This window comes from Quercus suber, unplaced genomic scaffold (genome assembly GCF_002906115.3).
Source record: "Quercus suber isolate HL8 unplaced genomic scaffold, Cork oak 2.0 scaffold_24, whole genome shotgun sequence".
NCBI lineage: Eukaryota > Viridiplantae > Streptophyta > Magnoliopsida > Fagales > Fagaceae > Quercus > Quercus suber.
Genome location: NW_027069489.1, coordinates 1,025,908 through 1,052,576, shown reverse-complemented (window position 1 = coordinate 1,052,576; position 26,669 = coordinate 1,025,908). Strand labels below are relative to the sequence as shown.

Here is a 26,669-nt window from a genome sequence, read left to right as displayed (position 1 = left end):
TTTTGTTTTATTTTATTTTTTCCTTTAAGCTGAAAAGGCTCACATAAAACCCTAAATTTGAACTGAAAAGGTTTTGGGTTGGACTTGATAGTGAAACTAAATAAATAAGAGGTGGGCTAGATTAATTATACAGATTTATTATATGGTGATAGTGGAAGTAAATAAATAAGTAGTGGGCTGAATTTATTATAGGGTGATAGTGGAAGTAAATAAATAAGTAGTGGATTGTATTCATAAGGCTGAAAATTGTAAAAATTATTTTAAAATTGTAGGACAAATTATATATATATTTTAAAAATGACGTGGCAGCTGATGTGGCGCAACATGAGAGCAGCAGTATTAAATGCTACGTTTAAGCTTTTAGTAATATATAGATTTGGAGAAACAATTAGCTTGCATTTGACAGCAAACAGAAGAAAAATACAAACTACATCACAGTACATTTAGCATGGTCCATTCCATCAGATTTCAAGTATACTAATTAGATTACAGAGGGAGTCGTATAAAGTTCATAATCAATGACAATGCTTTCCTTGCGTCCTATCAATTCAATCATCCTTGCCAGCAACATTGATAAATGCTTTGATTTCAGCCCTCCCTATTGCAAACCAGCAGAAAACATCAACACAAGTTACTGGACAAAAGTGGGTCTAGAAATGGACTTACATCTAATTACAAAGATTGTATTAGAAAAATGCATATTGACTCAGCCAGAACCACTTCATCCTCTTAAGTAAAAGTGACATACATATGAAATCAACCAATGGTAAGTCCAAGACCATGCATGTAGGATACTATGCAGACTTTGGAAAATTTGATCAACAAGAAAGTTAAACAGAGAAAATACATCAATTTGGTTATAATAAATATTTGATAACTGTTAAAAGTATTATCCTTCAAAATTTTGGAAAAAAAAAAAAAGTTTACATATTTAAGATTATATAGCCATCTGCGGAAACCCAACGGGTGGTCCTAATATAGCCATGGGTTCAAAGTAGCGCAGCACACAAATTCAAATAATAAATATAGCTCACAAGCACAGAAACACAGATCTACAACTACAAGCAACTAATATAGTTCACAAAAAATAAAAATAGAAAGCTTTTTAAATTTTAAAATAGGAAAAACAATTTACAACTAAAAAAAAAAAAAAAAAAGACTAGCAAATCAGAGAGGAAACAGGCACCGTACAACAGATCAGTATGAGAACAAGTATTAGGCCTCTGTTTGGTAACTAAGAAATCGCAATCCATCTCCTTCTTTCTCGGTGTCAATATCTCTCTCTATCTCGGTCTCAATCTCTCTCTCTCTCTCTCTATCTCAGTCTCAATCTTGCGGTCCCTCGCCGACTCGCAATCTCTCTCTCCCCTGCCAATCCGACGATCCCTAACTCTTTCTCCTTCACCCTTTCTTTCTCCCTCAATTCCTCAAGTAGGGCTCAATCGGGCAAAATTTGCCAAATATTAGATTATTAGAAAAAATTTTGCACAAACGCACGCAGGTGAAAGATTTTAGTAAGTTAGATTGTTTTCAAAAAAAAAAAAAAGTGGAAATCAAGTTTAAGAAACTCGAGTTCTGTTCAAATGGAACTCGAGTTTCCTAGACTCAAGTCTCACTTTTTTTTTTTTTTTTTGGGTCCATGTCAGACTTTACGCAATTTCAATGGGTTGGAAATCGAGTTTGTTAAACTCGATTTCCAAAAACAGTCCAACTTACTAAAATGTTTCACCCATGTGCGTTTGTGCAAAAAAATTTCGTAAAATCTAATATTTGGCAAATTTTGCCGGCTAAATCGTATTGTGATTTTTTTTGTTTTGTTTTCAGGGGCAAGGAACGACGTCGTTCCCCTTTTCTGCCATATTCCCTTTTTTTTTTTTTTTTTAATTACAAAATAAAAAAATAAAAAATAAAATAAAATTTTTTTTTTTTTTTTTTTTTTTTTCCTTCAGCTCAGCGCCTCTTGCATTGTTCATGAGACATAAATAGTGCAAACAGGCAAATGAACAGTGCTAAACAGTAATGAACAGTAACTAAAATTTTTTTTTTATTGTTTTCAGTTTTCAGCAAAATAAGCAGTATCCAAACGCATACTTAATTGACAAAATGTTACAATATAATTGGCACCTTAGACTTTAAAACATTATATTCATCTAGCAGTTTAGCAGCCTTACAAAGAACCAAATGCAAGTTGTATTAAAACTAATTGTCTATTCAATGAGAAGCACATTCAAGAACACAACTGTCAATATTTATAGCCAATCCATGGCCCTGGTTTTAAAATCTAGACTGTTCAACGAACCGTAAAAGGAAGAGGTTTAAATTTTTTTAGGTTCAATCGGGTTTTGACCAAGGGCAGACCATAATAATGTCATAAATAGTTTAATAATTAATTAATATGAAATTAAATAAAATAATTATGAAACTGTTAACAATCTTAACAAAAACAGTATTTAAAGATGTTGAAAGTATAACTTGATTAAAGATTAGATGATATTTCTCATAATTTACTATAAAGATTAAATAAATATCCTCTTATTATTTAAAAAATTCAATTAAATTTGCAATACACTAATATAATTAGCCAAAACTAATGCATTTAAAGTTTATTTCATTCATTCGTACCACACACAATTGAAACTATAAGTTACAATACAACGTATTATACTTATATACATTCAAAGGCCTTAAAAAAAAGAAGGATTAATTTCCCAACAACAAATGTCTTAGGGAAATCAATCCAAATGAACAAGAAGGTTCAAATGAAAACTGTATTAATCTAAAAAAAATGCAAACCAAAGGTGGGTTTACATACAAAATATTATGTTGTGTGTGGTTCTTCCACTATCTTTGTGGAAATCCAGAGTTACCTTGTTTTAGCACATGGAAGAATCTTGATGTTAATTCATATTGAAAGTGAATCACAGACCTATATTTGACCTTTATTCCCAGCAGTGATATTTGAGATCGTCCAACAAGCTTTTGACTTGATGTCTTTTTTTTTTTTTTGTGATTTTGTGTAAGAAGTTGACAGAAAACAAGAGAGCACTTGGTTGTCAATTACAAACTGGAAAATACATAGCAAAGTTACTTTGTTGCCATGTATAGGGAAGAAACACAGCACTTTCATTCAAATGTATCCATGAGAGAGAGAGGGCAATATGGCTTGTTTATTAATTAATATGATCTTTCTAATACATGCTTATCAAAGAAAAAAAATTTATTTTCTTACTTATCCTAGTTTAACAACAGGAATCTAAAATACGACGGCATTTATAGGCAACAGAGCAAGTCTCCACCATTATCACTGATCACATATTCAAAGTAATACTAAAAGGTGGAGACATAATTATGCAGAGCAAAGGGGCCAAAAATAAAAATAAAAAGGCTAATCTTTTCTAGATTACAGGTGCTATGCATATGGGTGGAGAATCAGCAGAAACTGTAAAGAGCCTAAAGTATCGGTATGTTCATCATTTGAAGGGACAGCTTAATAGTCAAAGAAAGGGAGTAGTTGCAGCTTTACTCTAAAAAATCATATTATATTTTACCCAGAGACAGAGACAGAGAGAGAGAGAGAGAGAGAGAGAGGGAAACAAAGCAAGCAAATTCCAAAAGGAAGTTCAGAAAAATCCACGAGGGAAACAAAGCAAGCAAATTCCAAAAGGAAGTTCAGAAAAATCCACTATATAAGCGGTTAATAGAAAGAAAGGTTTTTTTTTTTAAATAACGTAAGAATATTATTAAAAATAAAAAGAATGCCAAATCAAGTACATTGGGGATGTACTATGGGGGCACAAATCAAGAAACAAAAGAACAACGGTCAAGAAAAAAAGAAAAGGAAGAACAAGAAAAGTGAGAAAAAACCACACTCCATTCAAAGAGAGTGTGCAAAAAAAAAAGGCTTCATCTCCAGCAAAGAGTGTTCACAACCCTCAAAACTTCTAGCATTCCTTTTGTGCCAAATGCACCAAATCAAGCAATGAGGCACTAATCTCCAAATATCAATATGACGATGTCGTGCAAACTTTCCTTGCCAAGCCTCAAACAACTCAAGAACAGTATGAGGCATAACCCATTGAATACCAAACAAGCAGAAAACCAAGGACCACAACTCCCAAGCTATGGAGCAATGAAGTAGAAGATGATCCACCGACTCCCCACACCTCTTACACATATAGCACCAGTTAAGCACCATCACACGTCTTTTACGAAGGTTGTTTGTAGTTAAGATCTTACCTAAAGAAACAGACCAAGAAAAGAAAGCCACCCTTGGAGGAACCTTCGATTGCCATATCATTCTCCATGGAAAGGAAACAGGAGTAGGAGGGTAGAAGGAGCTATAGTAACCTCTAAACTCAAAACCTTTATTCCTTGTAGGTTTCCAACAAATCTTATCTAGGCCAAACCCCCGCACTATCGAAGAATAGACCAACCCTATAAACCGATCAAAGGCTTCTTCTTCCCAATCTTGTGGTGGACGACGAAATTGCACATTCCAGTGAAACCTCCTAGTAGACCAACCCATAACTTCAACCACTAAGGAATCCTTTGACCTACTAAGACAATAAAGCTCCGAAAATGCCTCTTAGAGAGTACAATCCCCACACCACACATGTTTCCAAAATTTCATTCTAGTACCATCCCCCACATCATAAACAAGGAGTTTACAGAAGTTCAACCAGCCATTTCTAAAGTATCTCCACAAGATGACCCTATAAGGACTTGTCACCTTTTTTGTACACCAACCACCCCACATGTTCCCATATTTAGCCTCCATAACCCTACTCCATAAAGCATCAGTCTCCATGCCATACCTCCACAACCATTTTCCTAGCAAAGCATAATTAAAGTTGCCCAACCGTCTTATACCTAACCCTTCCACCTGCAAAGGCCTACAAACCTTGGCCCAATTAACTAAATGTATTTTAGGTTCACCACCAATCCCATTCCATAGAAAATCTCTCTGTAATTTCTCCATGCGCTTTGCCACCTTCCTAGTAAAGGAAGAAGGGAAAGCAAGTATTTAGGAAAAGACAAGAGTGAGCTTTTAATGAGTGTCACCTTACCCCCTTTAGATAAATACATTCTCTTCCAACCGGCTAATCTCCTTTCCATTCTCTCTAGGATAGAATTCTAAACAGATAAGTCCTTAAATTTTGCACCTAATGGAAGACCCAAATATTCAAGGGCAAAGAAGACTGCCCACACCCCAACAAACCCACCAAAGCCTCCAAATTGTGTACCCCACCAACAGGTACCAGCTCAGACTTCCCCAAATTAATATGAAGCCCTGACACCTCCTCAAATCTAGCAAGAATCGCCCTCAGATTAGCAATCTGAGAAGGTTCAGCATCACAAAAAATTAGAGTGTCATCTGCAAATAAAAGGTGAGACACCATCACTAATGAACCAGCTGTATTACCCACAGAAAAACCTGAGAATTTCCCGACGGAGGTAGCCACATCCAACATACGACTTAAAGCCTCCATCACAATATCAAACAACAAAGGAGATAAAGGATCCCCTTGCCGAAGCCCCTTAGAGCTTCCAAAGAAATTAGATGGGCTATCATTGATCAGAATGGAAAACTTTACAGTTGAAATGCAATGCCTTATCCAATTTCTCCATTTCTCTAAGAAACCACAATGCTAAAGCATATATATTAAAAAAATCGCAGCTTACATGATCATACACCTTCTCCACATCCAATTTACACAACACACCTGGAACTCCTGACTCCAATCTACTATCAATACATTCAAAAGCAATCAAGACAGAATCCAAAATCTATCTACCCTTCACAAAAGCATTTTGTGAATCTGAAGTAAGCCCATGCGCCACCCTACAAAGCTGATTAGCCAACACCTTAGAAATAATCTTATAAATCCCACCAACTAAGCTAATAGGCTGAAAGTCCTTGACCTCCACAGCATCCACTTTCTTGGGAATGAGGGCAAGGAACGAAGCATTAAGGCTCTTCTCAAACACCGCCTGAGTATGGAAATTATGGAATACAACCATAATTTCTGTTTTCAAAACACCCCAACAAGACTGGAAGAATGCCATTGAAAAACCATCTGGGCCAGGTGCCTTGTCACCATTAAAGTCATTGATCACCCCAAACACCTCTTCTTCCTCAAAAGGCCTATCTAGCCAACTTGCATCTTCTACCGAGATACTAGAAAACTCGACATCATCTAAGACAGGCCTATGAGCCACATCCTTACAGCATCCACTTTCTTGGGAATGAGGGCAAGGAACAAAGCATTAAGGCTCTTCTCAAACATCGCCTGAGTATGGGAATTATGGAATATAGCCATAATTTCTATTTTCAAAACACCCCAACAAGACTGGAAGAATGCCATTGAAAAACCATCCGGGCCAGGTGCCTTGTCACCATTAAAGTCATTGATCACCCCAAACACCTCTTCTTCCTCAAAAGGCCTATCTAGCCAACTTGCATCTTCTATTGAGATACTAGAAAACTCCACATCATCTAAGACAGATCTATGAGCCGCATCCTCCAAATAAAGCTGCCCATAAAACTAAGAGATACAATTTGCTATAGCAGTTGGGTCTGAAGACAACATCCCATCCACCATAAGCCTATCAATAGAATTAACCCTCCTATGAGAGTTAGCTATGCAGTGAAAAAATTTAGTATTCCTGTCACCTTCCCTAACACAAAGAACTCTAGATACTTGCCCCCAACTTGTTTCTTCCAACAGAGTAACTTTTTCTAACTCATCACGAATTTTTCCCATTTCTACTCTTTCCTCCGCTAATAGACCTCGACTCTCCTCCATATTCTCTAGAGCACTTAGGTCCTTCCACAATTTTTTAATCTGAATTTCAACATGACCAAACACCTCCACATTCCATCTTTTTAAATAATTTTTTAAAAGCTTTAATTTATTGGCCAGAATGAAACTCAGTGCACCATGAACCTGATAGGAATCCCACCAAGACCGAATCCTATTCACAAAACCTTCATCCTTAAGCCACATATTCTCAAATCTAAACGGCATACTCCCTTTCTGAAAAGATCCACCCTCAAGAACAATTGGAAAATGATCCAAGCACAACCTAGACATCTGTCTTTAGAAACTGTTGGAAACCTATCCTCCCAATCAGTAGAAAACAAGAATCTGTCCAGCCTAGCCTTGGAAGCAACTTCTCTAGAATTTGACCAAGTGAAAGAGCCTCTTGCAATGGCAGATCAATGAGACCCTGTTCCGAAATAAAATTGGAGAACTCCCGCATAGCAGTAGTGAAAGAATTAGACCCCAATCGTTCTGATGGGAATCTAACCACATTAAAATCATCGCCCACACACCATGGGACACTCCACCAGCTATTCAAGCCACAGAGTTCCTCCCATAAAAACCTCCTATCTCTATGTAAATTAGGACCATAAACACTAGAAAATGCCCAAACAAACTGATCTGATACACTTCTAAACTTACAAGAAACCGAAAATCTCTCTACTACTTCCTCTATTTTATTCACTACCCGAGTGTCCCACATCACTACCACCCCACTAGAAGCTCCACAAGAACCTAAGTAAGACCAATCAACATGTTGTCCACCCCACAAGCTACGTATCATCGCTCTATTAATTAGCCCCATTTTGGTTTCTTGTAGACAAACCACATCTGGCCCCCATTTTCTAATCAAGTTTCCAACCCTAAGCCTTTTATCCTTCTCATTCAACCCTCTAACGTTCCAAGAAATAATCTTCACATTCATTGATAAGGCACAACAGCTCGCTCAAAACTTGCACTCCTTGCTTTATTTGAATCATACTCAACATTCAAAGATGACAACAAATTCTTCAACTCCCGTTGACCTTTCTGACCTATCTTGACCAACTTCGTCTGATCACCCACCACACATTTCTATTTATCTTTCTTTCTGGCCTCAATGACTAATAACAATCCTATAATCTGCTACTTAAAACCTTCAAGTGAAGTGCCCACAGATTTCTTGAAAGCCTTTATCCTATTGGTTACCCATTGTGATAGTTAACAATTATCCACACTCTCCTTACACCTAATCTCCTTCACATGACTAGACTCCAACTCCAACGGACCTTTAATGGCCAAAGGTACCACAACTAATGGCTTATCACCACCGTCACAAGACCTCAACCTTTTACCAAAATCCCACAACTCACTCTCTGACCCAGGAACCACAGACGAAAATTGTACTAGCTCCTCACCTTCATCTGCCCAACTAACCCTTTGCCCTTCATTAGTACTAGAATCATTACCTAGTACACACTTTCCCTCCAAACTTGAGCTAACTGACAGACTATCTGGAGAACGATACAGTGACAATGGGAGCATTGGCTGTCGTCCATCACGCAATTGTAGCAACCGGTCTTTGGCATTACCCCAAGACTTATCCAAATCTCCAAATAACTCCTTAATTGTGGGGCCAGCTAAATGAGCTTCCTCATAATTCAAATCAGTATTTATAGTGTCCGATCCTTCCAAACCCACAAAATCCTCATCCCTACCTTCCATTGCCATTTGAGAAGTCAAAGGCACCAATGTCGACACTACCGGATCAATACAAGTCATTACCAATTCACTAGATGCCTAGGCCACCCCTACTGACTTGATCGGCATAAAAGAGCATTGAGTATGGGTTCTCGAACTACCTAAAGCATCGACACACGTCGCTTCTGATACCATAATGGATGATAATGTGGCCAAAGGCAACACCGGCACCAACAAAGACCCATTTGGAGAATTAATCGCTAATAACAGTTCGTCGGAGGCTTGGGCCACCACCTCTGGTCTTGTCAGCACAATGGGAGGCAGTGCCAGTCGATTTGGGTTGGTCCGATCACCCTCACCTTCCACTTCCATCAGTGCTATAGGAGAGATCGTGGCTAAGGTCCCCTTCGGCGACACTGCAAAGCTGAACTTCTGTCGTAGGCAAAACCATGGAACTCTCAAGATTCTTCGTGGTAGTGAGCTCACTCCTACCTGAGCTTGGAATAGAGAAACAATTCTGATTAGAAGTCTCCAAAACAGATGGACCACTCAAAGAACTCTGTCCAGTCTCCAAGTTACGTGGGCTTGACCAACCCAGGCCCAAATTAGAAGTTTTAGTTCCCAACAGACCCATTGTTTTACCCAAAGTTGTGTGGGTTTTCTGATTGCAAGGGCCCAGACCCACTGATTTAATCTGAGCATCAATACTCTCCCTTGCTACCCATTTGCCAGCTTGTTTACCACCCTTAACACCATCCCAGGATACCCGCCGCTTTCCATTAACAGTTTTAACTTGAAAATGCATAATTATGTACACAATACAAACACTGAATTTCCAACAACTACATCTCAACATCAAACAAGACAAACTTTAAACCCAAACTCATATTCTTCAACTACTATAGAAGTAGCTCAAAGAGGTGACAGAACAAAAAAAAACCACAATCAGAATCAGAAAGTCATTAATATAGCAAAACTTTGCATAGGTTTACCACTATAATACCATGAAATAGGTGAAAGCCTGAAAACAAAACTCACATTCATTAATATAGCAAAATTTGCATCGCAGACAAATCCCTAGCCTGAGGCTCCACTTTGTTTGTCCTCTGAACCGACTAATCGAACAACATCACAACCTTCTTCTCCATCTCTCAAAACCACTCAGGTACAACAAATTCACAACCTAAAATTCAAGAAAGCTCTCAGCCTACTCCCACTTCTACTCAATCTCCATCTCTCATAACCACTCAGGTACAACCAACTCGACTACAAATTCACAACCTAAAATTCAAGAAAGCTCTTAGCCTACTCTCACTTCTACTCAATCTCCATCTCTCATAACCACTTAGGTACAACCAACAGGTCCAACTAATTCACAACCTACAGTTCAAGAAACCTCTCAGCCTACTCCCACTTCTACTCAAACCCCATCATTTGTATCTGAGCAAGAACCAAAGCCAGTAGTTGTGTCTCAACCACCATCACAAGAACCTCAACCAAAGGTATAACCTTAACCTATACATACCCTGTTTAATGCAATAAAAAGAAAAAACCATCAAAAGATACAAACCACAATTCAAACTCCAATCTTCTTCCATGGTTTCCAAAAGGTGATCAAAAAACACAATCATAACCCCATCCTTTCAAATCTTTAGTTATTTACTGTACCACTTAATGGGCCCTGCTAGCCCATCTTTTGTTTCTCTCTCATGGAATTCACCTTCTTAAGCCGCCACCATCATGGAGCCTAGCTATGAAGCTATCAGCCTTGATGTTCACATCAGGGCTGGGGCAGAACATGGACCCACCAATATCAACACCAAGAACAACACCATCATGAAATTCAACCAAATAGCCCTCATGACTCTAACACAAGAATTCTTATAATTCATAAATTCCTTATGCACAAAGAAACATGAAACTATATTAGCTAATTCACAAAAAAATGGCAAGCACCATTTTCCAAAACTCTATAAACAAAAAAGTGTTTTTATTTGTTGCAGTGAAGTTTTCAAGAGAAAAAGACATAATTAATTGTAAATCTTAATTTGCTTTAAATTAAAAAATAAAAAATAAAAAAAGTCAGAGAACTGAAAATTTGCTTCAACAAGAAATTGAAATTTTGATACCAAATTTGCTAGTCAATGCAATGATTTCAAGTACGCCTTTGACCTATTCAATTCTATGCCTCTAAAATCTCAATTGTAAACAATACACCAAATATAAACACATAAACAAACAGATTATGAACATTTGTTAAACATGTTAATAGTTAAAAATTTGAAGGGAGAGTGAAATACAGAATGAAACCCTAAGTTTTGAGAACTAGATAAAAAAGATTAAATTTATTGAATATGAAGAAAAGCAAAATCAATTTGATGGCAAGGAAAGCCATAACTCTGTTTGGTTGCTGAGAAAGAATAGAAAAGTTTTCTTAGCAACCAAATAAGAAAAGCAAAGTAATTGCGGAGAGAGAGAAAACTGATTCATACCTAATCAGAGGAGCTGAAACCACCGCATCGAGAGAGATGAAGAGCTATGTGATTGCCATGATTGCCAGGATCTAGAGCTTTGAAATTTCCATGATGGAGATCAAGAGCTATGAAATTCGGTTTGTAATTTTTGAATTTCGAGAGAAAGAGAGAGAGCGAAAGAGAGAGACTGTGATTTATCGTAGAAATTGTATGCTCTATAAAACTTTGATTATAAAGTTCCTGGAGTTCCTATTTTCAACATTTACAAACCATTCCTGAATAATTTAAAGCTTTTCAACATTTACAAACCATTAATTTACCTTGTCCACATTGATCATGCCGTTGATATAACTTTTTCCTATCTAACTTTTTTGACCCCTTTTTATCACAAAGCTGAGGAAAAAACTGAATTTTTTTAAACACTTATTTCAACAATTATTCTAACCATGGGAATAAGTATTCTAATTTCCTTGCTTTTACCCCACAGTTGTGTAAAACTATAGAAAATTAAAGCTTTTGTTAACATTTTTTAGTGACCATGGATAAAAATATTTTGAAAAAACTCAAAGTTGTTTGTAGTGCAAGTAGCCAATAACACATGGGCAAAACTCGAAAAGGATATAATAATACTAATATATAACAATTATATATAGCATAAATCAATTTCCATGATGTGCAAATAGAAACGTTTAAAATACATGCAATCAATTAGTACCAAGAAAAGTTATTAATTTGCAATATGCAGCCCTGGATGAATTTGGCAGAATATCTCATCTCTTTTCCAATTGGTGGTACCACTAAGTTTTTCATCATGTGTTCATTTTCCGTCTTGTAGTCATATCTCAACATCTTGATTTCGGCTATTACTAGTGTATGGCCACGGTTTAAGCATTTAGAATGAAGTTGTCAAGAAAAAAAGATGTGGTAATATTTTCATTGGCTAACTATTCTGACCATTCCCAATTGAACTAGATACAAATTAGCTATTTTTACCTTAGAAAGATACACGTCCAAAACATGGCCAAACTGACTGAAATGCGACCACACATTATCAACTGTAGCTTCAATTGGAATACATCCTATGAAAAGCCTCTTTCCCCACTTAGCAGCTAAACTCATCAAAGGCTTAATAGCACAGTCATCAGCAGAATCAAAACCAACCACCATTTATGGAGGCAAGTCCTCTTCTCCTCCAGAAGATAATAGTCAATTCACTGGCATTTGCCCAGCCAAGTTACATGAGCATGACCTGTAGAAGACAGTGTCAACTGCCAAAAATCATTGTTTAAGTTTGAGAAAAATAAAAAATACATTGGGACATTGTCCAATAAAAATTTCATAAATCTTGAGAATATATTTTACAGAGATTAGTATAAATCATGCACATGAGATCTATCAACAAAATTCCAAATTGGGACATTGTCCAATAAAAATTTCTGTACCTGATCTCTAACAGATCATATACACAAGCAGCATGCTTCTCTCATTTGTTACTTCCTTTCTTTTCTGTCAGTGCCAATCTAATTCAACTATAACTTACAAACAACAATGATCTCAAACCTCTTAAGTTTTTTCAATGTTTACAATTTTATCACTTTATCCAAAAGAATAGAAAATATATACATGTTGGCAATGTTAATGTATCTATTTCTGAAGTGTGGTTACACATTTTGTAGCAAAATTCCCATGTTTCTAAAATTCTTAAACTTCAAATCTTCAATAATCAACATCCGAACCATGTTGCACGGACACGCCAAAATTGACCAAGTACCCGTGTCTACACGCCCAGAAAACGTACCCATCGCGTACCAGAGAGAATTTTTTTTTTTTTTAATTCCGGGTACGGCCCGGACAAGGTCACAACGCGCCGCGTTCATCCCGAACACGGGAGAGCGGCAAAAAAGAGAAGACATTCAGCCTCTCTTGCTCTGTTCTCTGAGAAGCCATTCCGCCGTAGATCGTCGTATATCGTTGACCAACGAAGCCATTACGCCCTTGCCACGATAAGCTCTAAAATTTGAATCGATTTTGAGGTTTGGGTCGTGATAGATAGAGAAAGTGAGACAGAGAAGATCAATCAAGAGAGAGAGGGCGAGATTGAGAGAGGGAAAGCGAGCGGGAGAGAGAGAGAGAGAATGGAGAGAATGTAGTAGATCAAAAACAGATTGGTCCAGTTCCAGAGGAAAAGTGCAGAATAACGGTGAAAATCATTTGTATATAGTTAGTTAGGCATAGCTTGAAACTATAAGGGAAAATAGACATCTCGAGTTTTAGAAAATCGAGATCCATTTACATAAATCTCGAGTTTCTAAAACTCGAGCTCCACGCAAAAAATTTTTTAGTTTTATCGCCCCTATAGTGGCGTTTTTAAGTTTTATAGTGGCGTTTTAAAACCCTATAGCGGCGTTTTTCTGCAAAATTTTTTCATAAATGTTCAATACTAGATTCAGGGAGCCCTATAGTGGCGTTTTTATGCCCTATACTGACGTTTTAAAGCCCTATAGTGGCGTTTTTCTGCTAAATTTTTTTATAACTCCATTTTTAAGCCCTATAGTGACGTTTTTAAGCCCTATAGCGGCGTTTTTTGAACTCGAGTTTTTAAAACTCGATTTTCACTTGGATTTTTTTTACAAATCAGTGCAAAAAATTTTTTAGTTTTATCGCCCCTATAGTGGCGTTTTTAAGTTTTATAGTGGCGTTTTAAAACCCTATAGCGGCGTTTTTCTGCAAAATTTTTTCATAAATGTTCAATACTAGATTCAGGGAGCCCTATAGTGGCGTTTTTATGCCCTATACTGACGTTTTAAAGCCCTATAGTGGCGTTTTTCTGCTAAATTTTTTTATAACTCCATTTTTAAGCCCTATAGTGACGTTTTTAAGCCCTATAGCGGCGTTTTTTGAACTCGAGTTTTTAAAACTCGATTTTCACTTGGATTTTTTTTACAAATCAGGCCTCAAAAACTTGATTTTTATCTTGGAACTCGAGTTTTAGACACTCGAGATGCTAGTTTTCAAAATTCTTTTGCAACGTGACAACTAACTAAATTTTTTAATATTTATTGTTATTTAAAAAAAAAATTCCCAGTTCCATTTACCTTTAAACCTAAACAACCAAGCCCGAATAGACACGAGCCAGCAACCCAACCTATCACAATAAAGCCCATATTGAAATTTAAACCAACTCAGGCCTAGCCCACAACAAAAATATACCAACAGCCTAACCCAAAAATAATTCTACTATATGAAATTCCCAAACCCAAAATCAGAATTTCCTAACTACTACTACTACTACTAATAATAAACCCCATGAGCACATAAATAATTAGAAAATTACTCCAAAACTCCTTGACATCACATAAATATTTAATTTTAGATATGTTTTCAAGCAATTTTTTAGTTGTTACATAATTTTTAAACCTAGAATAAACATAAATTATGTCTAAAAATATTTATATTATACATAAAAATAAATATTAAATAATTAATTAATAGTCGTACCCCTGACATGTTGTACCCTAATTTTTCAAGAATTGCTATACCCCATACCCGTACTCATACCCGAGTCTGTGCAACTTAGCATTCCTCCTCCTCCTTCTCCACTGCTTTTGCTAAGTGCCGACAACTTGGTTGTGTTGGCCATAAAATCAGTTAGGTCCAGCATAAAGTAAACCTATCACCACATAAGCTTATCGTGATCACATCCCTCACAACAATCTCTCTGTTAAAAATTTTCGTAATGAACTTGGTTGCTTCATGGCAATTCCCACACACCCTAAGGTTCTTTATGATCAGTAATTTGGTTCCAGGCCCTGTGTTTGAGAGACCAAAAGCAATAGCAAGTTGGAAAGCACGATACATTACCTAATCTCTGAGATATTTTTGCTAACCTATAACTAACACTAACATGTGAGATAACTGCCTCTAACACGTGTGTACAAGAGCTGCTTAACTAACAATATAAACACATCAGAAATGGCATTGTTTCCCTTTAATGAGAAACGACCACATTTTGCTTTAGACGAGACAGTGAGACGCGTTTCACTCGCTGAGTAGACGACTATTCTTCTCTTTTATGGCTTGTTTGGAAGTTTAGAGAGGGAGAAGAGTAGAGGGGAGTAGAGGGAAGGGGAGTAGTAGGGAGGAGAGTAGAGGAGAATGATTCACTTCCACCTTATTTGGATGTTTTTAAAATTAGTAAGGGGGAAGAGAGTAATTAGTCCTTCCCCTTGTGTAATTTTGTTAATATAATAAGGGTAAATTAGGTAATTTACTTGGTCAATAGTTTATGTACTCTACTCTCCCTCCAAATCTCTCCAATTTGGGAGAATTAAAATTGGGGGGCTAGAGGGAGTCCAAACCCCTCCAAACTCCTCCAAACCCCTCCCCCTCATTCTTTAAAAAACTTCCAAACAAGATAATTGCATTACTCTCCCTCCCTCTACTCTACTCCCCCTCCTTTTTTAAACATCCAAACATGCCATTAGTTTCTTGGAACAGATATCATAATTTTGTTTACTAATTTTTTTCTATGAGATAAATGTTATTAGTTTGAGGTTTGGTTATGTATCAGTTAAAAGGGTGTTAGTGAATTAACACAACAAATGCAAATAGGAAGAACAAAAAATGAAAGGTAAATGTAATTAACAATTGAAAAGAATGAACTCACTTGCATCAACAGAAGAAGTGATTATGGTAGAGTTTGAGCTTGGACCTATTGGTATCCAAGTGTAGAATGCAAAAATACTTGAAAATCTATGCTACCGGACTTATTCCTTTGATAAGAGAAACATTTTTGGTTTTGTGTGTGTGTGTGTGTGTGTGTTTTTGAGGGTATGATATATTTTCAAATGTTTTAATTTTTATCACATCTTTGTAAATATTTTATAAAAAAAAAAATTAAGAACTTGAAATAACGATTTTGAACAAATTGGGCACCCTAACTCTCATAGATACCATTGAAAAGCCTTCTGATGAGTAGATGGATGTACAAGAAAATAATTATTTTGATGATACTTAATGTGTTCTCTCTCTCAATTTTATAAACTAATTTTCTGCAAAATCATCTTATCAAAGTTGCCGTTACTAACTGACTTTTATAAAATTATGAAAAATATGAGTAGTTTATCTTTAGTTATATAGTATATATAAGGCCAAAAGCCTTATAACTCCCTTAACTTTTCTTAGGAGTCCAAGGTATTAATAGCATATTTGCATGTCTAGGTGTTATGTATCCTGCATCCTAGCATCTCGAGACAACAAGATTCTACAAATAACAGAATTGGGGAATTTTGTGAATTTCATTATATGGAGAGCAAAATTTGACCCCCTAAATATGGTTGTTTATTTATAAGCAATGAAGAGTTGTAATAATAAATAAATTTTAAAAACACACACACACACACACACACACATTTGAAAGGTGACCTATGTTAGGGTTTATGCCCTAAAATCCAATTTATTGGCATGTTATAAATGATTAAATTATTTAATTATATGAGACTATTTGTAAATGAACTAATTGGACATTATCATAGTCCTTGAGATGCATTGTATGTAATTTATGTGATTTAGTTATAGAAGATATAAATCACAAATTCCTTGTAAACTCAAAAGGTAATTCGTAGTCGGTGATGAAATTGGGCGTTTCATTTACAAAAACTATAACACATCAACTAAGATGTTTTGTCTTGATCATGGAAGTGAAGACTTCTAGTTAATGTGTTGATATGTCTTAAGTGTGTAGATATATTGAACTGGACTGCTGTGAAATTAATTATTCAATTAACAACTGTCACATGAATAATTAATCTCACAACTTCTAATTTCATAGACTCTCAATCTTGAGAGGATAGTGAACCAGATCATGAAATGTAGATTACTTTGATATATCAGGAGTGAGATCTAGTTTAACCACATGTAGTGTTGAGGGAACATGTATTCTTAAGATGGAATCCATAATCTCTTTCTATAGAGACACGAAATATCCCATTGAGATAAGTTTAAAGAGAAGTGGTTATTCAGGGCCAGCCACTTTAGTAAAGAGTTATTAAAGTTTATATATTTTTTAAATTAGATTTCATAAATATGAATAACTAAAAGATTAAACTGGGTACTTAAGGAATAAAATAGTTGTTTACAAAGTGACAATTCATTATGACTTTGTTCACTGTGGATATTTCATAGAGGGGTCAAATGATATCTGTGGGGCCAGAATATTGGGCGGCCTCGGCCCACTCCAAGCCAGGCCCAAAAGGCCCACGCCGAGGATTCATGAGTAGTCCGAGGATGAAAGCGCGAAGACCGACTCCCGAGAATCATATCCGAGGAGCGCCCGCCCTCGGGCATCCGAGACCTCGGGGGAACACGGGAGCCATCCCACCAGAGGACGTTGTGAATATCCGAGGAGGAGAGGGCCCAGTGCCACGCGTCGGCGACAGGAGAACGGCGAAGGAGCAGGCCTAAGGTGAACTGTCACCTCTGCATTGAATGCGCTCACCTAACCCCCCTAGCCGCATTAATGGGGATGTAACCCCTTGGCAGGGCGACATCGATCAGGGTGAGCCACTTGAGCACGGATAAGACCTCTGATGGGACGGACGGTCAGAACAGAGGCCAATGGATGATCAACAGAGGAAAGGGGAGAAGGATATAAGAAAGTAGAGCAAGAGAAGTTGGGTGAGGATTTTTTTTTTGAACTTGGGAGGATTGAGAGGGGGCGTGCGCTAGAGGGAGAGGGGTCTCCTCGGACGATTGCCGAGGAGCTATCTTCAGTTGTAAACTGGGCTCACTCCCCTTCAATGAAGAAGAAGTGATTTGTATCCTGTTGCTAGTCTGTTAGGGCCTAAACCTTCAGCCCACTCTCTAAAAATTTATTGTTGGGGAACCTTTACAAAATGAGTCCCTACAATATCATATTAGTGTCTTAGAATATAATTTATTAACTAGTCCCTAATCCGTGCAATGCACAGGAAAGTTATTGTGTATGAAAATTTAAACAATTCTTTGTTTCTTCCTCTATGATTGTACATTGAATTCTAGTCTCAAAAATTCCTACTTTTGATATGAAACATTAATTTACTAAATCAAAAATATCAATGAAACTTAAATTACAATTAACAAAAACACAATCCATAAACTTAAATTAAATCCAAACACAAACAAACGAACAAAAAAGAAGTCTCATATTTACAATGACAATTCAAATGTATTATGAATTGAATTTTTATAGAATAACACTAATCATTTAATTAAGGAATTGAATTTTTGTTATTGAGTATAAAGCTTGATTGGTATTGGTTACTAAACAATTAATATTGAAAAGGGTGCTCATTCAACTATCATGAAAATATCCTATTCCTTGATAATGAATATAAGATAACCAAAAAATTAAATAAAAACTTATTCTTCACCATGACACCAAACCCCCTAGCCCCAATCATGGTTCTCGCAATTTAATTCCCATTGTCCATGACAAAGTATCCCCATTACTCACTCACCTATATTAGTACGTCCATATTCTCTTTTCATTAATAACTTACAACTGCTCCATGTTGCCTTAACAGATGAACTTTAAAGTTTAAAGACATTATAACTTCAACATGTGGCATTTTGCTAGGCCACACATTTATCTAGCTGCTATTATTAATCAATACAATGGCAGGGAAATGAACAATTTTATGGTACAAATAGCTTTACAACACAGCCTGAGTCCTCAAACAAAGCATACAATATTGATAGACATTATAATGAGTAGAAACTGCACTTGATGTGGCTCACTGCATAAGTAACAACATATTAACGCCTGTCCAATTCAAGCTTCAATGTTGTTTCTTTTGCTTGCTTAAACTGAAAATCATATCCATTTGCAATCAATTAGTCTTAGTGCATAAAAACTTGGTAGAAAGTCAATAAATAAGCCAAACAAAATAATAATAAAATAATCTTAATTGCTCTGGAGTTTCAATCTTATCTCTCCCACCGCATATCATATCAAATCCTCCCTAATAAAAAGAAAATGCGAGCAAATTTAAAAAATAAAAATAAAAATAAAAATAAAATAAAAAACTTGAAATAGAACTTATATTTAAAATAACATATATAAAGAGACAAATTAATGAGTAGAATATTGTAAAATACCTAAGGTGGTGTGGCACATATGAGGTAAAAGCAATGGTATTTTCTTTCAGAATTGGTAATCTAGCAAACAGGCAAACTTTCTAGCAAATTCGTTCTAATTTCTACCCAATTATATCTACATAATAATGTCACTATGACCTTTTCAAAAAAAAAAAAAAGTCACTATGACATAAAAGAGACATTATAATGAGAAGTTCAAACAGATATACCTAAAACATATGCATAATTAAGAAATATATATGTAGTATGTATAATTGAAATGAAAGAAATAAAAGTGTAAAGATAGTCTTCATTGAAAAGCAAACCATGGAAAACTAATAAAAACCTTGAGTTGTTGTTTCGAATTGTTTTGGCATTGCCAAAGGCGTCAAGAACTAGGTTGGACTGTGATATTAAAGGTCAATGTGGACATAAACCTTGATTCTTACTTAATTCTTTTGATAATATGCCAAGCATGTACTCATTTAGGAAAATTTGAAATCCAACTGTGCGTCCTACTCCAGATTGCCTGCTTAAGTGTGCAAGATATCTCATGAGCATATTTGTTGTCTCAATTTTACCAACACCTCTATCTCCACTAACCAAAATTGAATTGTCTTTTCCTTCACTAGTCATTGCCCTATTTTCTTAAACAACACATCAAATAAGAAACTACCACCAGGAAGTGATATGAATTGCATACATTTGAAATGTAATTAACTTGACCTAGATATTTAGGAAAGATGCGGGCCATTAATAAGAGTATGAGGTCTAAGAATGGATACATATAATTAGATGTAATTTTTTTGTTTCACTTTACCGCAATTAATTTTTAAAACATGCCTATCTAGATGATTTCAATCAAATTTAAAGTTGTAGCTGTTTAGTTATATATATACATATATTAATAAAGCAAGTATAGTCCAGAATTCATTCCTATTTAAGAAGATTATTAAATTTTCTAATGTTGCAACTTGGGTTTTGATGATGGAAAGTTCTAGTGTACATAGTACTAAATTGCCACTTATGTTGATGACATAGTATGCCTAAATGCACATTAGAAAAAATGCAATGACCAATGGCAACTAAAACCAACAGGCACAAACCATGAAGTGGATATAAACTAATGCAAGAGTAAGTAAGACATTTTGTCAAACACATGGTGTGCACAAAATTTCAACATTAGAATGTACCATAAAACTGATAATGAACAATCCTAAGTGTGGGATGAGCACATCAAATAGTTCAAACAATCAAAGCCAAGTCAGAAATCCACACCTCATGTATCAATGTCTAAGATATAGGATTTTTTTTTTCTTCTGAATAATGTCTAAGATATTAACAATTTTTATTATAAATAAAAGAAATTAATAGTTTAAAACATAAATATACAACTTATTTACACATTGAACAATTCCTATAACACAACAAACAACAACAATAACATAACAAATAGACAGAACAAACAAATTGAAGACTATCAAATATACGAAACTACAAAACTAATTAAATTATTCCATGAACAGTGTAAAGCCAAAAACCTAACTCTTCCATAGCTTTTATATCATAAGAAAGCACATGATATTTGTCTTAATTGATGTTGTTGAGGTTCAAAATAATTAAATAGCCACAAATAGGCCCAAAAAAGAAAAGAGAGATGGAAAAAGACTTTGGGCCCATTTCACACAAAAAAAAAAAAAAAAAGAGAGAGAAAATAAAGGGTGAGCTCTCACAATAAAGGAAAGGAAGGAGAAAAGAAAGAAAAAGAAAGGAGCCCAGAGGACCTAATCCAGAGGTCCACGAAGAAAAGGGCCCAAGAAAACAGATAAAGGAAACAGCAAGCCAAAGCAAGCCCAGAAGGAAGACTTGGGTCGGGACGCCCAGAAGCAATACCAGAGCCAGAGGATCCCCGGACGCGTGAGGTGAAATTAAAGCAGATTTGATGAGAAAAAAAAAGGACAAAAAGGCACGCTGGGAGACTTTCATTTGAAGAAAGACAAAAGACAAAGATGCAGGAGATTTGGTTCCAACCATTTGAAGAAAAAGACAAGGAAAGTACAACTGGGAAAGCTGGGAAAGCTAGAGCAAAAAAGCCAAAGCGCCTCAGGTCAACCAACAGGAAAATCTGGAAATGGGAAACTAGCTGGGAGACTTTCATCCGGTCGCAGCAAAAAGAGAGGAACTATGAAAAAAAAAGGAAACGACATGATCCTGGAACAACCAGGCACTGAACCGACTTCAAAGGGCAAAAAGGAAAAATCGGTAGTACCCCTAGGAGCCCGAAGCTGTGCTATAAAAAGGGGGGAAAGGAAAAGCATAGGACATTCAATTCTGGATGCTTAGATCATTCGTTAGGACACTTAAAGTTATTTCTCTAAAAGTCTCAAAAAAGATATAGAAGAGACTCTGTTAAACTAAAGGGAAAACAGAGGAATCTGTTCCCGGTATCCCAGAGGCAGCCATTACAGTACACGCTCGGATTCAACGAATTCAAACTTTGCAAGTCTTTGAAGCTTGAATGGCTATCAAAGTCTGTAATTTTTGAACTCATTTGAACCTTGCATCATGTCTTAGTGAGCTTTGTAATCACAGTTAAAAGAAACTAATGAAACATACCTCACCAATTAGAGGATCCCTAACATGTTCTTTGCATTATATTTCATTTATTATACATTTCCTTTACTGTTAAACGTTATTCAATACAAATACTTTTTTTTTAGTTGTTTGTAATTGTAGGAAGCTTGTTCTGTGCACAAATCTATTCTTAAATCAGCCCGTTAGCTACGGAGAATTGATCCCAGTCCACCAAGAACCTCTCACACGGCCCAGGATCCTTGGGCCATAGTGCTAAAAGAAAAGGCACTCTCACAGATGTTAAACTTTCCAATTCGCAAAATAAAATGTAAAACCTAGAATTCAAAATAATACTGTTGGTTTTTTGGGACAATGAGAAACCAACCGGCAAGTGGAAAAATAAGATTAATAAGAAAGATGACAGATTTAATATATAGATTCAATATAGCTAGAAAATCAGAATGAACATACCCAAAAGAAGCAGTGCTCTAATGGCAACTAAAACTAACAGGCACAAACCATGAAGTGGATATAAACTAATGCAAGAGTAAGTAAGACATTTTTTCAAACACATGGTGTGCACAAAATTTCAACATTAGAATGTATCATAAAACCGATAATGAACAATCCTAATTGTGGGATGAGCACATCAAATAGTTCAAACAATCAAAGTCAAGTCAGAAATCCACACCTCATGTATCAATGTCTAAGATATAGGATTTTTTTTCTTCTGAATAATGTCTAAGATATTAACAATTTTTATTATAAATAAAAGAAATTAATAGTTTAAAACAAAAATATACAACTTATTTACACATTGAACAGTTCCTATAACACAACAAACAACAACAATAACATAACAAATAGACAGAACAAACAAATTGAAGATTATCAAATATACGAAACTACAAAACTAATTAAATTATTCCATGAACATTGTAAAGCCAAAACCCAACTCTTCCATAGCTTTTATATCATAAGAAAGCACATGATATCTGTCTTAATTGATGTTAAACCTTCCAATTTGCAACATAAAATATAAAACCTAGAATTCAAAATAATACTGTTGGCTTTTTGGGACAGTGAGAAACCAACCAGCAAGTGGAAAAATAAGATTAATAAGAAAGATGACATATTTAATATATAGATTCAATATAGCTAGAAAATTAGAATGAACATACCCAAAAGAAGCAATGCTCCAATGGCAACTAAAACAAACAAGCACAAACCATGAAGTGGATATAAACTAATGCAAGAGTAAGTAAGACATTTTGTCAAACACAGGGTGTGCACAAAATTTCAACATTGGAATGTTTCATAAAACCGATAATGAACAATCCTAAGTGTGGGATGAGCACATCAAATAGTCAAACAATCAAAGTCAAGTCAGAAATCCACACCTCATGTATCAATGTCTAAGATATAGGATTTTTTTCTTCTGAATAATGTCTAAGATATTATCAATTTTTATTATAAATAAAAGAAATTAATAGTTTAAAACATAAATATACAACTTATTTACACATTGAACAGTTCCTATAACACAACAAACAACAACAATAACATAACAAATAGACAGAACAAACAAATTGAAGACTATCAAATATACGAAACTACAAAACTAATTAAATTATTCCATGAATATTGTAAAGCCAAAACCCAACTCTTCCATAGCTTTTATATCATAAGAAAGCACATGATATCTGTCTTAATTGATGTTAAACCTTCCAATTTGCAAAATAAAATATAAAACCTAGAATTCAAAATAATACTGTTGGTTTTTTGGGACAGTGAGAAACCAACCAGCAAGTGGAAAAATAAGATTAATAAGAAAGATGACAGATTTAATATATAGATTCAATATAGCTAGAAAATTAGAATAAATATACCCAAAAGAAGCAGTGCTCCAATGGCAACTAAAACTAACAGGCATAAACCATGAAGTGGATATAAACTAATGCAAGAGTAAGTAAGACATTTTGTCAAACACATGGTGTGTACAAAATTTCAACATTAGAATGTACCAAAAAACCGATAATGAACAATCCTAAGTGTGAGATTGTTCATTATCAGTTTTTTGGGACAGTGAGAAACCAACCAACAAGTGGAAAAATAAGATTAATAAGAAAGATGACAGATTTAATATATAGATTCAATAAAGCTAGAAAATCAGAATGAACATACCCAAAAGAAGCAGTGCTCCAATTAAGTAACCCAACATAACAAATTCAACACCCTCAGCAGAAAAAAAAAATGTAGAAAGGAAGAAAAAAAAAAAAAAAACAACCATCAAACAAAAGAATAGAGCATAGCACGAAATAGTAAAAGGTGACAGATAACATAACAAATTCAACACCCTCAGCAGAAAAAAAAAATGTAGAAAGGAAGAAAAAAAAAAAAAAAACAACCATCAAACAAAAGAATAGAGCATAGCACGAAATAGTAAAAGGTGACAGATTTAATATATAGATTCAATATAGCTAGTAAAATCATAATGAACATACCCAAAAGAAGCAATGCTTCAATTAAATAACCCAGCAGTAACAAATTCAACACCCTAGGCAGAAACAAACGTCGAAAAGGAAAAAAAAAAAAACCATCAAGCAAAAGAATAGAGCACAAAAGAAATTGGAATGGAGGGATACCTCAACTGAACCACCCCACTTACATCAATATTTATATAGATGTAAAGAGAGGAAGGAAGACAGAGAGGCTGCCGTTAGAAGCAAAAACAGAAGCTAAAACCGTAGATTAGGAAGATGAAACCATGAGTGAAACAGTAGAACAGAAGCTGAAACCATGATAATCAAAATGTGGGGAAGGGGAAGGGACTAAACTTGAAACAATGAAACAAAATGTGGGACTGGGAGATAGGAAGTTGTAACCGTGAAAAAACATCAAGGGTTTATTTGAAAAGGCTTTGGGTGTGGGCTTGGGTTTTATAGTGGAATTAAATGTATAAGAAGTGGACTTTAAAGTAGAAATAGGGCTAGAAATAATTTTATTTTTATTAGTATTTTAAAATTGGTAAAATCTATTTTAAAATTAAATTAAAAATTTAGAAAAGAGGATGGGAATGACGTGGCTCAATGTGAGCGTAGCAACATTAAATGCTACGCTTCAACTTTTGGTAATATATAGACATAGATAAGGCCTAGAGTGCAATTATATTTCCATGGTGGTACTTGTTATATAATTAATGGTAACTTTGGGCTTGTCAAGAGTTGACAGATAAGTATGAAGTCCATTGGAGCTAAAGCCTTATTAGTCCATGTGGAATTGGGATGAATATTGAAGGTATTCTCAAGTTTTGTTTTTGAATCTCATTGCAGCAAGGTACGCTTTCTTTTCTTTGTTCTAGAATTCAAGGTTACATGTTATCTCTCATGAATGAAGTAGATCCTTCTTTTGCTTCCGCTATGGGTTTTGTATGAGGTGCAAAGCCAGTTTTTCCAATAACCTATACCTTCATTGCCAAATAAAATACATATTTGAAAGGTCACTTATGTTGAAACAAACACTCTAAAATGTTGCCAAGGCTCTCTTGTTTTTCTACAAAATTTTCTAGTAAACTCCGTTTTTTTTTTTCCTTGAGTGAACGACCCTTCTTAGTTGAGTAAATTTTTCAATAATAGAAAAAAAAAAATTAGACTAGAAGTCTCACTTATCTCTCACTCAAGCAAGGTCTTTACAGAAAGTTTGCTTGTCCTTTATTGGAGCGGAACTTAAATCACTTGAGCAAAGCTAAATTTTGCTAGAGAAAATTTAAATCTTGATCAAGTGAGATTTTGAAAAATTCAATTTAATTTACATTAAAATACTCTCTATTCTTCTAATTACAACCATGGATAACTTTAATGCGGTAAAGGGTAGGAAATATCTGTCCCATGATAGATTATAGTATTATACAACTCTTTCAAGTGATTACATAATTAGCATGCATTTGACAACAAACAGAAGAAAAATACAAGCTACATCACACTAAATTTATCATGGTTCATCCCAACAAATTTGATTGTAGGGGAAGAAGTATATTGTTCATATTCAATGACAATGCTTTCTGTGGGTCCTATCAATCCAATGATAGTCCTTTCCAACAACACCAATAACTGCTCCAACTTCAGTCCTCCCTATTGCAAACCAGTAGAAAGAAATGGACTTACATCTAATTACAAACATCAAGTTTAGATTGAATTAAAACTCAAATTCATATTCCCTCAGCCAGAACCACTTCATAATTAAAGTGGCATACATATGAAATCAACCAATAATTAATCCAAGATAATATGGGATACTAAGGATAGCATGCAGACTTTGGAAAATTTGATCAAAAAGAAAGCTAAACAGAGCAAATGCATCAATTTGGGTATGATAAATTTTTGGTAACTATTAAAAGTATTCGTCCATCAAAGTTTCGAAAAATTTAAAAAAAAAAAAAAATCTACATACTTAATTTATAAAAAATATTTTATTAAAATTTTGCTCCCTAGCCGTAACAAAGATTTGCCAATGTAGACACCATTGTACCAAATTCTAGAAGAGGAACTGAGTTTACCGAAAGACTACTAGCAAGCCAAATGTGAGGCCAATTGTGATAAACCCAACTAGTTATCCTGATATGATGGGGCTAATGAACTAAGAATATAGGCAGTTTTAGTTTGTAGCATGTCACAAAGAAGGGCTGCAACACTATGGTGTGGAACATTATATATTAGTTCAACAATTAGTAGCCTAATGTTGTATTTACACATGTAATCTTTTCAATCACAACTTTGCTTATTTCTTTCCCCAATACTATCAATCATAAATTAATAAAGAAGCCATGTCATGCCTTACTGTTTGCTTGAACTCTATGTATTATCATGTTGTTATGAGACGAAGCCCACACTTCTGCATTGCCAAGCTCAGGCAATAGCTTGCAACTTTTAGCTTCAATGTAACTACCACATCCATTCACCTAGATGGAACAACATGATACTGATTTCCAAGTGACAGACAAATA

General features: G+C 35.2%; 1 long non-coding RNA gene across 2 annotated transcripts; it reads right to left on the bottom strand.

The window, feature by feature from the left end:
• Positions 1-381: 381 nt before the first annotated feature.
• LOC136064443 (uncharacterized) lies at positions 382-12,212 on the bottom strand. Of its 2 annotated transcripts, XR_010626053.1 has the most exons (3): positions 11,972-12,212; positions 10,997-11,227; positions 382-598 (listed from the first exon to the last, which is right to left on the bottom strand). It is a non-coding gene; the product is annotated as an uncharacterized LOC136064443 (long non-coding RNA). The 2 variants fall into 2 exon arrangements; XR_010626048.1 differs by lacking the exon at positions 11,972-12,212 and having other exon boundaries at positions 10,997-11,449.
• Positions 12,213-26,669: the final 14,457 nt, after the last annotated feature.